A 12,885-nucleotide genomic window follows, 5' to 3' on the forward strand; every position below is an offset into this window, starting at 1 on the left:
CTGCATGATTCCCCATTAGTAATGTTATTATAGCCTATGCAAACAGAAGCATCTACAGCATATTCTTCTTCTAAATGGATTCTGAATTTTACATCTATTCCTTGCTTGATATTAGTAATTAGAGGGTCATTTAATAATGTTATCCCTATTGTTTTATTTTCAAAGGAATGTTGTATGCTTATCACATGTGCATATGTGCAGTAGCATTTCCCCCTGCCAAAACAAATACTACTTTTATACTGTAACCAATAAGTACAGTGAGATTTTATGTTCACTTAATCTGACTGAAAAATGACATCTGTAGGGAGTCAAGATGGTAGACTAAGAGCAGGAACTTGCTTGAGCTCTCCCCCAAATACCTCTAAAAAATTACTCTACAGAAATTCTAGACCTACAGAATCCACAAAATGGCAAAGTGAAACAAATTTCTACACCAAGACATCCTGGAAGGCCAACAGGAAGGGTCTATCACATCAGGCTGGGAGCGGAGCCCAATTTGACATGGGCCATACTGGCACAGACAGGGCAGGAAGGTAAAATAGAAATGGAAAGAATCTACTGATCACCTCTTCAAAGAGATCTCAAAAAGAAAACTCCTAGAAATATTGTAGCCAAATTCTAGAGTTCCCAAGTCAAGGAGAAAATATTGCAAGCAGCCAGAAAGAAGCAATTAGAGTACTGTGTAAACATAATCAGGATAACACAAGATCTAAGCAGCTTCTACATTAAGGGATCAATGGGCTTGGAATATGATATTCTGGAGGTCAGAAGAGCTAGGATTAAAACCAAGAATCACCTACCCAGCAAAACTTAGTATACCACTTCAGGGAAAAAAAATGGACATTCAATTCAATAGAAGAATTTCAAGCATTCATGATGAAAAGACCAGAGCTGAATAGAAAACTTGACTTTCAAATACAAGACTCAAGAGAAACATGAAAAGGTAAACAGGAAAGAGAAATCTTAACAAACTTATTGGTTGGGTGATTGGTTGTTGTCCTTCGTTCTCAAAGAAGACCAAAATGATATTACTATGCTAAAGTCAAGTTTCAATATGTTCAGCTCTGGCTGATCAGAGCAATAAGAGCTCAGAATGCTCTACCACAGGTCAGGCACAAATAGTCTGCATGAGCATCTGGGATGGGTACTCTAAATTTGCACATCCCGTGTTTCCTTTGAGCTGTTTCAATTCTGCTTTGTTCATAGAGCATAGTACCTTCTCTGAAGTGGGAATGCCATGCTGAGTGGTCCTGTGCCAGTGTTTCCCATGTCACAAAATCAATTCCAAAGTTCTTGAGAGTGTCCTTGTCTCACTTCTTCTGACCATTCCAGTAAAAAAATTATTAAAACTGAACTGTTTTACATCCCTACATGGAAAGATGATATTTGTAACTCATGAGATCTTTCTCAATATTAGGGTAGTTGGAAGAGATAGAGAGCTAGATAGCTAGCTAGCTAGACAGACAGACAGACAGACAGACAGACAGATAGATAGATAGATAGATGGCAGGGGGTGAGTTGAATACGAAGGGATGATATCTAAAAAATAAAATTAAGAGGTGAGAGAGGAATATATTAGGAGGAAAAAGGGCAAGATAGAATGGGGTAAATTATCTCACATAAAAGGGCAAGAAAAAGGTTTCATGATGGATGAGAAAAGGGGGGAGGTGATAAGCAATGAGTAAACCTTACTCTCATCAGATATGGCTTAAGGAGGGAATAACAAACACTCAATTTGGTAACTTACCTTACAGAAAAGTGGGGGGGGGGGGAAGAGAATGAGAGAGGGCAATGATAGAAAGGAGGAGAGATTGGGGATGGGGTAGTTAAAAGCAAACACTTTTCAAAAGGGATAGGGTCAAAAGAGAATAAAGAATGGGAGGGGCAGGATAGAATGGAAAGAAATATAGTCTTTCACAACATGACTATTATGGAAGTGTTTTCCATAACTATACATGCATAACCTATATTGAATTTCTTGCCTTCTCAATGAGGGTGGGTGGGGAGGAAAGAAAGGAGAGAATTTGTAACTCAAAGTTTTAAAAACAAATGTTAAATATTGTTTTTACATGCAATTGGGAAATGTGATATACAGGCAATCGGGTACAGAAATCTATTTTGTCCCACAGGAAAATAAGGGGGAAAAGGCTGGGAGATGGAGGATGATAGAAGGGAAGGGAGACTAGGGAAAAGGGTAGTCAGAATGCATGCCATCATGGGGGGGGAGGGGGAGGAGAGTTGAGAAAATTTGGAACTCAGAATCTTGTGGAAATGAATATTGAAAAATAAATTAATTTTTAAAAACTCTAGATATTAAAGATGTGAATTTACAAAATATAAAAAAATAACTGCATAGCTATAAGATTTTAACATTTTTTCCTATTGCCTTTCTACTTAATAAATTTGGTTCTAGGGAAAATTTAGGTGATGTAAAAAGAAATAAAAATTCATTTAAAAAGAAATATCTCAATAGTCAATATTGGAAGGGCTGCAAAAAGACATGCATTAATATACTGTGATCACTGTGAAGTAATCTAACCATTCTGAAAATAAGTATGAAATTATGCTAAAAACCAAAAACTGACTAATCATGTGACAAAAAGATAATGTTGCTAGGAATATATTCTAGCCAAGGGACTTAAAGAAAGAAAAAAGAGGCTAAACTATCAGAAAATATGCATAGCAGCACTTCTTGTGGTAGCAAAGAACCAGAATTAAATAGCTGCTCGTGAATGTAACAGAACACTATGAATGTTAAGAATTCAGAGAAGCATAGCAATACTTTACAAACTGATGCAGAGTACAGAAGAGAAGAATCAGGGAAAAAAGTACACAATAACAAGAAATAAGAATAACAGTAGCAACAGCAAAAACAATCATACACCTGAACATTAAAATGACTATACAATTAAAATGATGCTGGGGGAAAAGTACCTCTCTCCTCTCTGTGCAGGGGGTGGGAAAGGGATATGAGTATGGAATAATGCACATGCCATTAGACACAGCATTTTGCCAAAGTGCTATGTCTTCTCCCTCGTTTTAAAATCTTTGCTACAAGGAATGTCTCATCCATATGGAAGAAGAGAAGGGCATCTGGGGAAATGAATGTGACATAAAAAGAAAAGATATCAATACAAATAAGATTTAAGAATTATCTGGCATACGAAACTGGAAGCATGATGGGACAGCTATATGGAGTAGTAAATAGAGCACCAGCCCTGGAGTCAGAAGGACCTGAGTTCAAATCCGGCCTCAGACACTTAACTCTACCTGTGTGACCTTGGGCAAGTCACTCAACCCCAATTGCTCTGCCTTCTCCCCTCCAAAAAGACAAAAAAGAAAACAAACCTGGAAGCACAAATCAGTGTAAAAGAACAGATAAACAAGGTAAGTATGTAAATGTAGTACATCAGTGTTTAATACACTTAGGAACAAAAATCACTGAAAGAAGGAATGGATAAATACTGCTAAGAAAACTAGAATTTGGAAAAAAAAACATTTATATGAGTACCTTATGCCATACATTGCAATAGGATCTAAATAGATATACAACCACAATATAAAGGTCATAACAGACACAAAAGAAACATCAAGAGCAAAACTTTCTTCACTATGGCTAGACACAGAATTACTAACCAAAGACTAGAGGAGATCATAAAAGATAAAATAATTCTGATTATTAAATATGTCAAAGCTTTTAAATTAAGAAAAAGCAGTATAGTAGTTAGAAGAAGCAAGCTACAAGAAGGAGCATGGAAGAAAAATCTTTGCATCAAACACGGGACCATAGGAATTCAGATAAAGAGCTGTAAGTGACCTCAGAAGCTACTTAATCTCTTCATTTTACTTGAGATTGTGGCCTGGAGGGGGTGGGGGGGTAGGATGGGTGAGGGAGTGAGGTGGGTGAGGTAAGGTTATTAAGTGACTTATCCAAGCCTGAAAAACAGAACTCCTGAGGAAATCTTCACAACATTAATTGTCATTAATTAATTTGTCGTTAGAAAAATACCAAATAAAACAGGATTTGGCAAAAGGCAAATCTGATGAGATGAACTGTCAAGCCAACGTCAAGGCAAAAGTATAAATGAAGTATCTATCTTCAAAAGTATCTATGAAGTAGATAAAGTTTGCTTCTGTCCTGAGCACATTCTCCATCTTCTTGACTTTTCCCAAATGTCAAATCCTTTCCAACCCTCTCAGTTGCTACAGTCATCCATAGCTTTCCTTCCTTCCTATAAAAATTTTTTCTCTGGAAAGGCTCTGAAACCAGTTCAGGCCAAGGTATAAGTCATTAAGGTTTAACAGAATAAAGTATCCTCTCCTAGGGATATTCACGTTTAAACACAAATCAAAGCTTTCGGATTGAAAAGTCAACAAATAGAGGAAATTATCTCTCTTTTTGAGGGGGTGGAAGTAAAAAGCTAATCCTTCCCCAGCATGTACAAATATATATACACTACTTGCTACTTGTGTAAATTTGGATAAGTCTCTTATCTTTGGGCCTCAGTTTCTTCAGCTATGAAAATCAAGTATAGCATTCAGTGGCCTCTAAGGTTTCTCTTCTAGCTCTATGGCTATAAAGTTATGGTCTTATATATTATATAACAAATTAAGAGCTAATCCCCAATAGATAAATGGCTAAAGAAAATAAAGACACATCACAAAAGAAGAAATGCAAACCATTGATAACCACAAAGAAAAAGAGTACTTAAATAACTAATAAGGGAAATAGAAATGTAAACAACTCTTAGGTTTTTACCTCATAGCCATCAAATTGACAATGATAAAAGATGGAAATATTCAATGTTAGAGGGTCTTTGGAAGTCAGCTGTACTGTTTTGGGAGCTCAGAAATGGCCCCATGATTCTTAAAAACAACTTTACTACTATACAGTATGTATACCAAGGAAATCAATGACAAAGACAATGGGCCTACAAATATTTACAACACTTTCTAAAGTAGCCAAAACAAAACCATACAAAAAAAAGTATGTCTTTCAATTAGGGAATGGCTGAACAAACTCTAATATCTAAATGCCACAGGACATATTGTACTACTGTACAATTCCATAAGAGGGCAAATGTAAGGAAACATGAGCATGGGAAGATATTGATAAACTGATAAAGTAACAACCCAATATATATAAAATAACAAGAGCGTAAATAAATATAACAGATGTGGTGGGTGTTAACAGATATAGTTTCTCAATTAGTTTTTGCTTAATTATTTTCTATTGTCATAAGGAAGCATTGTAGGCGTGTGTATTGGGGGAGGCAGGTGGTATACAGGTATTTACCTCTTTGAGGAGAAGAGAGTGATCAGCCTCTGGTCCCACCTTCCTCCTTCCCTTCCTGGCAGGAAAGCTTCTCTTGGAAAATGGGGGTAGGGAGGAAGGGGCTAGAGATGTCTATTGTTCCTCCCTTTGAGCCACACAACGACACTTTCATGCTACATGTGAGGGACAGCCCTCCTTGTGAGCATACTTTCATTCATATTCTTTGTCCACTTATTTATTGCAGTGTGTACGAAGGGGACTCCATTTAGAAACACTGTTTGACTAAAATGGCAACTGTGTTTTTTCCTCTGAGAGGTGTATTCCAGCAGACCATCTGCAAGAATCACAAGCCAGAAAACTAACAGCCTGGTGGTAGAGCAAACAGGTAACAAAATAGACTATTAAACCTCCCATTAGAGAAAGCTAAATCAAGTCTAAAAATCCGTTTTCCTTGTATGACAGAACAAATACCCAACTAGACAAGTTAAATGCCACAAAATGATGCTTCTTTACTGTGAAAACTAAATCCTGTCCTGCCATACAACCACATGACCAAGTGTCATTTCCTACAGAGGCTGGAGCTGCTGCTAGTTATCAGCCTTATGTAGTAAACTATTACATTTCTTCCCTTTATTAACTTCATCTGAGCTTCAGTGTTGCAGACTCAGCTGACTGAATATTTACAACAACGAACACCAACTCCCTTCTAGTAGAGAAATTCCATCAGGGAAAGTTTTTTGGTCTTTTATGCTTAATCCCTTATACAGTAGAGCCTTGGTTTACAAGTAACCTAGTTTACACCTGTGCTTCGCTGGACTAGGAAAAATTATTCACAAAATTTGTCTTGCAGGACGAACAAAAGTTCACAGAACGAACATCATGTTTGCTTCACCACTGGGCAAAAGCTGCTGCTCTTCCAGTGGATATGTCACCATGGGAATAAGGCAGAGTGGGGAAAGGCTCTCACTCTTTTGCTGAAGAGACAACTGGCAATCCTCAGCTGGCCCCTGCCCCAAATGGTATTGTGCCTTACCCAACAGCTTACCCAGCTCCTGAGGGACCTTTGGAAGAGGCACTGACCCATCCTGAAGGTAGTTCAGGATTGTCCCAAAATGATGACCACTCCACTTTCTGAGTCTGTGAGCACCACCATGTGGCCAGTGAACATAGCTTTGAGTATGGTATCTTGCTTGGTCAGGGTCTGCAGCGTGGTGTAGCGGAGCGAGTGCCCCCACCTTTCAGCTTCACATACTTAGACTCAGTGGTTTGAGATGGTAGGCGGCTGCCCCACCTACACCTCAGCCTCAAGGGGGAAGTGTGAGCAGCAATGACTGACCCCAGTTTTATCCACAACCTCTGACCTGGTCCTCAGACCCTGACCCTCTCCTCAAGTCCTTCAATTCCCTACCCCATCTCTCTCCCTACCCCCCACCCGTTCCTTCTCATATCCCTCATGCCAGTCATGGCTCTTCTCAAAGGTAAAATGCAGGTTAATTTGTTTGGTTTATATTCTGTACTAATCATTGCTATTGTATTTCAGGCACATTAGGGACAAAAAACTTATTTAAAATTATAAATAATTATTTTTATATGAATGTTTTTTGGGGGATGTGGTACCTATCATCCAACTTTACATTATTTCCTATTGGAACATTAATTTTGCAGTGCAAACAAATCGCATGACGAACAGAATCTCAGAACAAACTAATCTTGGATTTGTTGTTATTTGTTGTCCTTGTCCAGTCATGTCCAATTCTTTGTGATCACATGGGGCAAAGCACACCAGGCATTTCTATCTTCCACTCTATCTCAAAGTTTGTCCAAGTTTATGTTTACTGTTTCCATGACACTACCTATCCATCTCATCCTCTGCTGTCCCCTTTTCCTTTTGCCTTCAATTCTTCCCAACATCAGGGTCTTTTCCAATGTCTCCTCATTATGTAAACAGAGAATTTAAGCTTCAGCTTCAGAATCTCACCTTCCAATGAATAGGCTGTATTAATTTCTTTAACTACTGACTGATCTGATCTCTTTGGTGTCCAAAAGACTCTCAAAAGTTTTCTCTAGCACCACAATTTGAAAGTATCAATTGTGTGATGCTTAACTTTCCTTATAGTCCAACTCTCATGGTCATACATTGCTACTGGAAAAACCATAGCTTTGACTATACGGACCTTTTGACAGCAAGGTGATGTCTCTGTTTTTTAATATGCTGTCCAGATTTGCCATAGCTTTCTTTCTAAGGAACAAGTATCTTTTAATTTCACATGACTGCAGTCACCATCTGCAGGAATCTTTTGAACCCAATAAAATCTGACACTGCCCTTATCACCTTTATTTGACATAAATATTTCCCCAAAAGGACAGTTTTCCTTATCTTAAATGTGCTGATGGATAAGCTTTGCAATTTCATGTAGCTGAGATTTTCTCCTTTATCTTTTTGTGATTGCCTCTATTCTTTGCTTAGTTAAGGGTTTTCCCATTAATCCTGGAAATATAAATGTTGGCATGGCAAAAGGAAGTTCTCACATGTAGAGACTCAGGAATGGCTAAATAAGATTTAGTTCATAAATGTTATAGCTCATAAACGTTACATTAAAAAACTAATGAATGTAAAAGAGAAAAATGGGAAAATTTATAGTGCTGATGCAAAATGAAGGAAGCAGAAAAAGGAAAATAATTGTATGTTCACTAAAATAATATAAAAAGAATCACCAAAAAACAAAACACCAAACACCTGGATGTTGTGTAATAAATAATAAGGTCCAAAAATTGGTCCTGAAGTAAAGATGAGAATGCCTCATCCATTTTTTGAAAAAGTAATAGTAGTCTATGGATGTAGAACACTGGATAAAGTCTCAAATTTGTTGGGTCAGTTAGTTTTGCTCTAGTGTCTTTTTTTATTATTCTTTGTTATAATGGATGGCTCTCTAGGTATGGGAAGGGAAAGGAACATACTAGGAAATGAAGTAAATAAATACAAAAGATATCCAAAAAAACTTTTTTTTCTTAAAAAAAAAAATACAAATGTCAATTCATTTGAATATGCAATCAGGAAATTCCCAATGTTAGAGGTACAGAATGAAGTAGCCTGGAGCACTAAGTTACAATGTCCTGGGTCACACAATCAATCGGTATGTGTCAGAGGCAGAACTTTAACCTGGGTCTTCCTACATCTGAGACTGGCTCTCTACTATGCTACACTGCCAATTAAAAAAAAAAACACAACTTAAAAAAAACTCCTTTTCCTAGCCATAGCTATAAAAGCTAAACACCTGAAATTGCTGTCTTCTAATTTTTTTATGGGATGACTTTCAACATTCAAGTCTCATGCAGTAAGATACTGTAGTTACCATTCTTTCTGAAGTACTGCTCTAACTCTCCAAGAAAGCTTTTAAAAAATGTTGTATTATTCAATTTTATCAGGTACAAATACAAAAAGTAAATACAAAGAAAAAACAGATTATTACCTAAAATCCCACAGAGACAGAAAACTTATTTCAACTCCCAGTTAAACAGGAAGGAATTAATCAAAAAATACTGAAATATGCCCATAGAAAAGTGCTAGGAACACATACCGGAGGAAAAAATTACTTTCATTCATAAAATGAATGCATGGAATATATAGCCAAATAGATATATCTGATTTACTTTAATCAGATATAATTTATTTAAAGCCAAATTTAATTTAAAGCCAAAACACAAGATTTCATTCTTTCCAAATGAACGATTTTTTTTTAATTGCACAGGTAGAGATGAGGAGGGAGATGTTTGTGTATGTATGTGTACATACACACATATTTTATGTGCGTACGTGCATATATATTAGGGACTGGATCTGAATGGTTCTTCATATAAACATATAATGCACACACACATACAGGTGTTCCAATTTTACTTGGTTTGTAAGAAATTTCAATTGTGCTATATTAAAAGTATTGTCAAGTTTTAAAATATATCATTGAAGCAAAAGAGATTGTTCTGCACCCTATGGTCTTTACCAAAAGTGGTGAACAGCATTTTATTTTCCTGTACCCCATATGTATAGGCATGTATACACACATATGTATAAAAATCCAGATAACCCAGAGAAACAGATGCCTTAGGTCTCTTCCCTAGCAATTTAGTGCAGAGCATGAGACACTAGAGATCACTCCAAGACATTCTCCCAAGGGACACTATAAATATTCACTGTTGAGATACTCACAAGTCTGAGGACACTGTGCCTCTCATGGGAACCCAAGACTTAGAAGAATTGTTTTGAGGGCATGTGGGCTCAGCCTCGTGAATGAGTCACTGAACTATTGTTAAAATGACCTCTTTAGTCCAAAGTGAGGACAAATTTGCAAAGTAAAATAACCCACTAAATTGGGGTGCAGGCAAAGAGAATGCCATTCAGCACTTTATGTTGTTCAGGCCATAGGAAGCAGAACAATCTCCTTGGCTAAATTAGTATGTTTTAGAACTCCACATCTTTAACCCAGCACAACTAAAATTTCTCATATACTAAGTAGAAAGAATAAGAAATTAAGCAGCGCCCAAGATTTACCTCTTTTCAAACATATTATGCAGGTATATCCATCTAGGTACAATTTACAAAATGATCCACTTCCAGTGTAACAGAAATAATACTATCAGTGGTAAAGGTCCCAGGTTAGCTTGCAAAAGACTATTTAAACCCATGGTATAGTTGAAACACCATACAACTGCAGTAAAAAAAAAAATACACACACAATAGAATGTAATTCTGATATAATAATACCAAAAAATGGAAAGAGTTGGAGGTTTTTGTTAAATGCTGGTACTGAGGAAAAGTAGGTTTCTTTAAAAAAAAAAAAAGAAGAGTAGTGGTTGACATTTATTTTGTCTATTTCTCTCTACACAAAGTTCCCCTAAAAATGGCATGGAAGTGACCCTGAGTTCACGGGTCAAGCCAGCAGAACACAAACTTTAGCTAGTTCTACCAAGCTAGAAATAATTTGAGTAAAAAACTAGCACAAACTCTATTTTTCTGGGGTTTAGGTTAAGCTAAGTGTGGAAAGGCTCATCATCAAGAGATTGGCATGCTGAATTCATTGGCCAAAGCAAATGTGAAACAAAAAAAACAAAACAAAATAAACACACTTCAGTCATGTGAGACCTGCTTAAACTGTTGCTGTGGCAGTAGTAGCAGGATAGCAAAAAGGGAAAAGAAGATGCTAAGAATCCACATGACTTTTAGACAATCAATAATTATGACCTAAATGTTGCTAAGCTTGAGACTGAAGGAAGTGAATCATAATCAATCCTTACACTGTTACTATAAAAGAAATTAGAAGACAAAAGATGTATTCCATTTATAAATAGAAGAATAGCTTATAGGTTTTCTTTCTCACTGTAGAAAGAAAATCTCTTTCTACAGTAAGGTCCTCAGTGATGGCAACTGGATTGGAAAAGATCTCTTCATGTCCTAATCCTAAAGAAAGGAGGTAAATACCAAGGAATGTTCAAAATGAGTTCATTTTTTACAACGACAAGGTTCTGCTTAATATTCTGCAAGCTAGGCTTCAACAATGTATGAACTGAGAATTACCAGAAGAGCAGGATGATTTTCAAAGAGGCAGAGGAACAAGAGACCAAACTGTCAACATTGGCTGGATTATGGAGAAAAAAAAAGAAGTTTCAGAAAACCATCTACCTCTGATCAATGACTATGTTAAAGTCTTTGATTATATGCATCACAACACAATGTGCTAAGTCCTCAAAGAGATGGGAATACCAGATCATCTTACTTGTCCCCTGATGAATCTCTATGCAGGCCTAGAAGCAACAGTTAAACCAAATATGAAACAAATTATTGATTTAAGACTGGAAAAGGAGTATGACAAGGCTGCATATTGTCACCTTACTTATTTAAGTTATATGCAGTGTATATCATGCAAAATGCCAGGCTGGATGAACAAAAAGGCAGAATTAGAGTTACTGGGAGAAATACAAACAATCTTAGATATGCAGATGATACCATTCTGAAGGCAAAAAGTGAAGAGGAATTAAGAAACCTCTTGATTAGAGTGAAAGAGGAGAGTATAAAAGCTAACTTGAAGCTTAACATCAAAAAAAACCTAAGATCTTGGTAACAGGTCCCATCATTTTCTGACATAGAGAGGGAGAAGAAATAGAAAGTGTCAGATTTTATATTCTTGGGTTCAAAAGATCCCTGCAGATGGTGACTGCAGCCATGAAACTAAAAGACACTTGACTCCTTGGAAAGAAAGCTATGGCAAATCTGGATACCATACTAAAAAAGAGAAACCAACTAGCTGACAAAGGTCTATGTAGACAAAGTTATGGTTTTTCTAGTAGCAATGTATGGCCACGAGAGTTGAACTATAAGGAAAGCTAATCACCACACAACTGACACTTTTAAACTGTGGCGCTAGAGAAGACTTTTGAGGGTCTTTTGGACAGCAAAGAGATCAAATCAGTTAATACTTTAAAAAATTAATTCAGCCTATTCACTGGAAGATCAAAGACTGAAGCTAAAGTTTAAACGCTTTGGCCACATAATGAAATGATGCAACTCAGTGGAAAAGCCCCTGATATTGGAAAAGATTGAAGGCAAAAGGAAAAAAAAGATGGCAGAGGATGAGATGGATAGTGCCATGGAAACAACAAACATGAATTTGGACAGACTTTGAGAGAGTGGAGGACAGAAGTGCCTAGTGTGTTTGGGTCTACTAGATCACAAAGAACTGGACGTGACTGAATAACAAACAACCACAAAGGTTCTCTATAAATAAAAAAGTTGTCATTGTTAGTTTTATTTTGTATCCAGAGGCAGCCAAAAAACATCAAAACACATCATTTCAAAGATTTTGATCATTTCATATTGCACAGATCTCATAAGCATCGGTCAGAAGACCAATGTGAGTTCATTTCTGTACATATGGTGCTTCACATTCATTTTGAAATATCCACCAATTAGCAAGTGGGCTGTGGGACTAAAGCACAAAAGAGAGATATGGCTTAATATATAGATCTTTGAGTGACTGGCATAGAAATTATAATTGAACCAATGAGAACTCACAAGGTCATCATAAGAGTACATAGAGATGACGGTGACAGGATAGTCTTTGGAAACACTCACAGTTAAAAAGTGTGAAACAGGGGTGGCCAGGTGGCTCAGTGAGTAAGAGCACCAGCTCCAGTGTCGGGATGACCTGGGGATCAAATCCAGGCTCAGATATTCAGCACCACACCCAGAAATAACTGGCCGTGTAACCTTGAGCAAGTTACTTAACCCCGATTGCTTTAAAAAAAAAAAAAAAAGTGTGAAACAGATCTAACAAAGGAGAATAAGTAAAAGTCAGAGAGGTAGAAGAAGAATGAGAGAAAGCACTGTCATAAAAATCTAGAAAGGAGAGATTATTTAGGAAAAAAGGGTGAACAGCAGTGTAAAATGTAGAAGACTGACTGAGGAGAATGAATACTGAGAAAAGACTATCATATCTGGTCATTGGTAACTTTGGAGAGAACAGTTTCAGTTGCATGAGGAGGTTGGAAGTCAGACTGTAGAGGGTTCAAAAGTGACAAAAGAAAACAGAGGCAAAAGAAATAATGAAAAAGGGAGA

At 36.9% G+C, this 12,885-nt stretch overlaps 1 protein-coding gene across 12 annotated transcripts in view; it reads right to left on the reverse strand.

Moving 5' to 3' along the window:
* CASK (calcium/calmodulin dependent serine protein kinase) overlaps positions 1-12,885 on the reverse strand; it is a 490,128-nt gene that overhangs the window by 328,400 nt on the left and 148,843 nt on the right. The window lies entirely within an intron of this gene.

This window comes from Petaurus breviceps, unplaced genomic scaffold (genome assembly GCF_028583685.1).
Source record: "Petaurus breviceps papuanus isolate PSGF00001 unplaced genomic scaffold, PetGlider_PUasm1.0 90700, whole genome shotgun sequence".
NCBI classification, from domain to species: domain Eukaryota; kingdom Metazoa; phylum Chordata; class Mammalia; order Diprotodontia; family Petauridae; genus Petaurus; species Petaurus breviceps.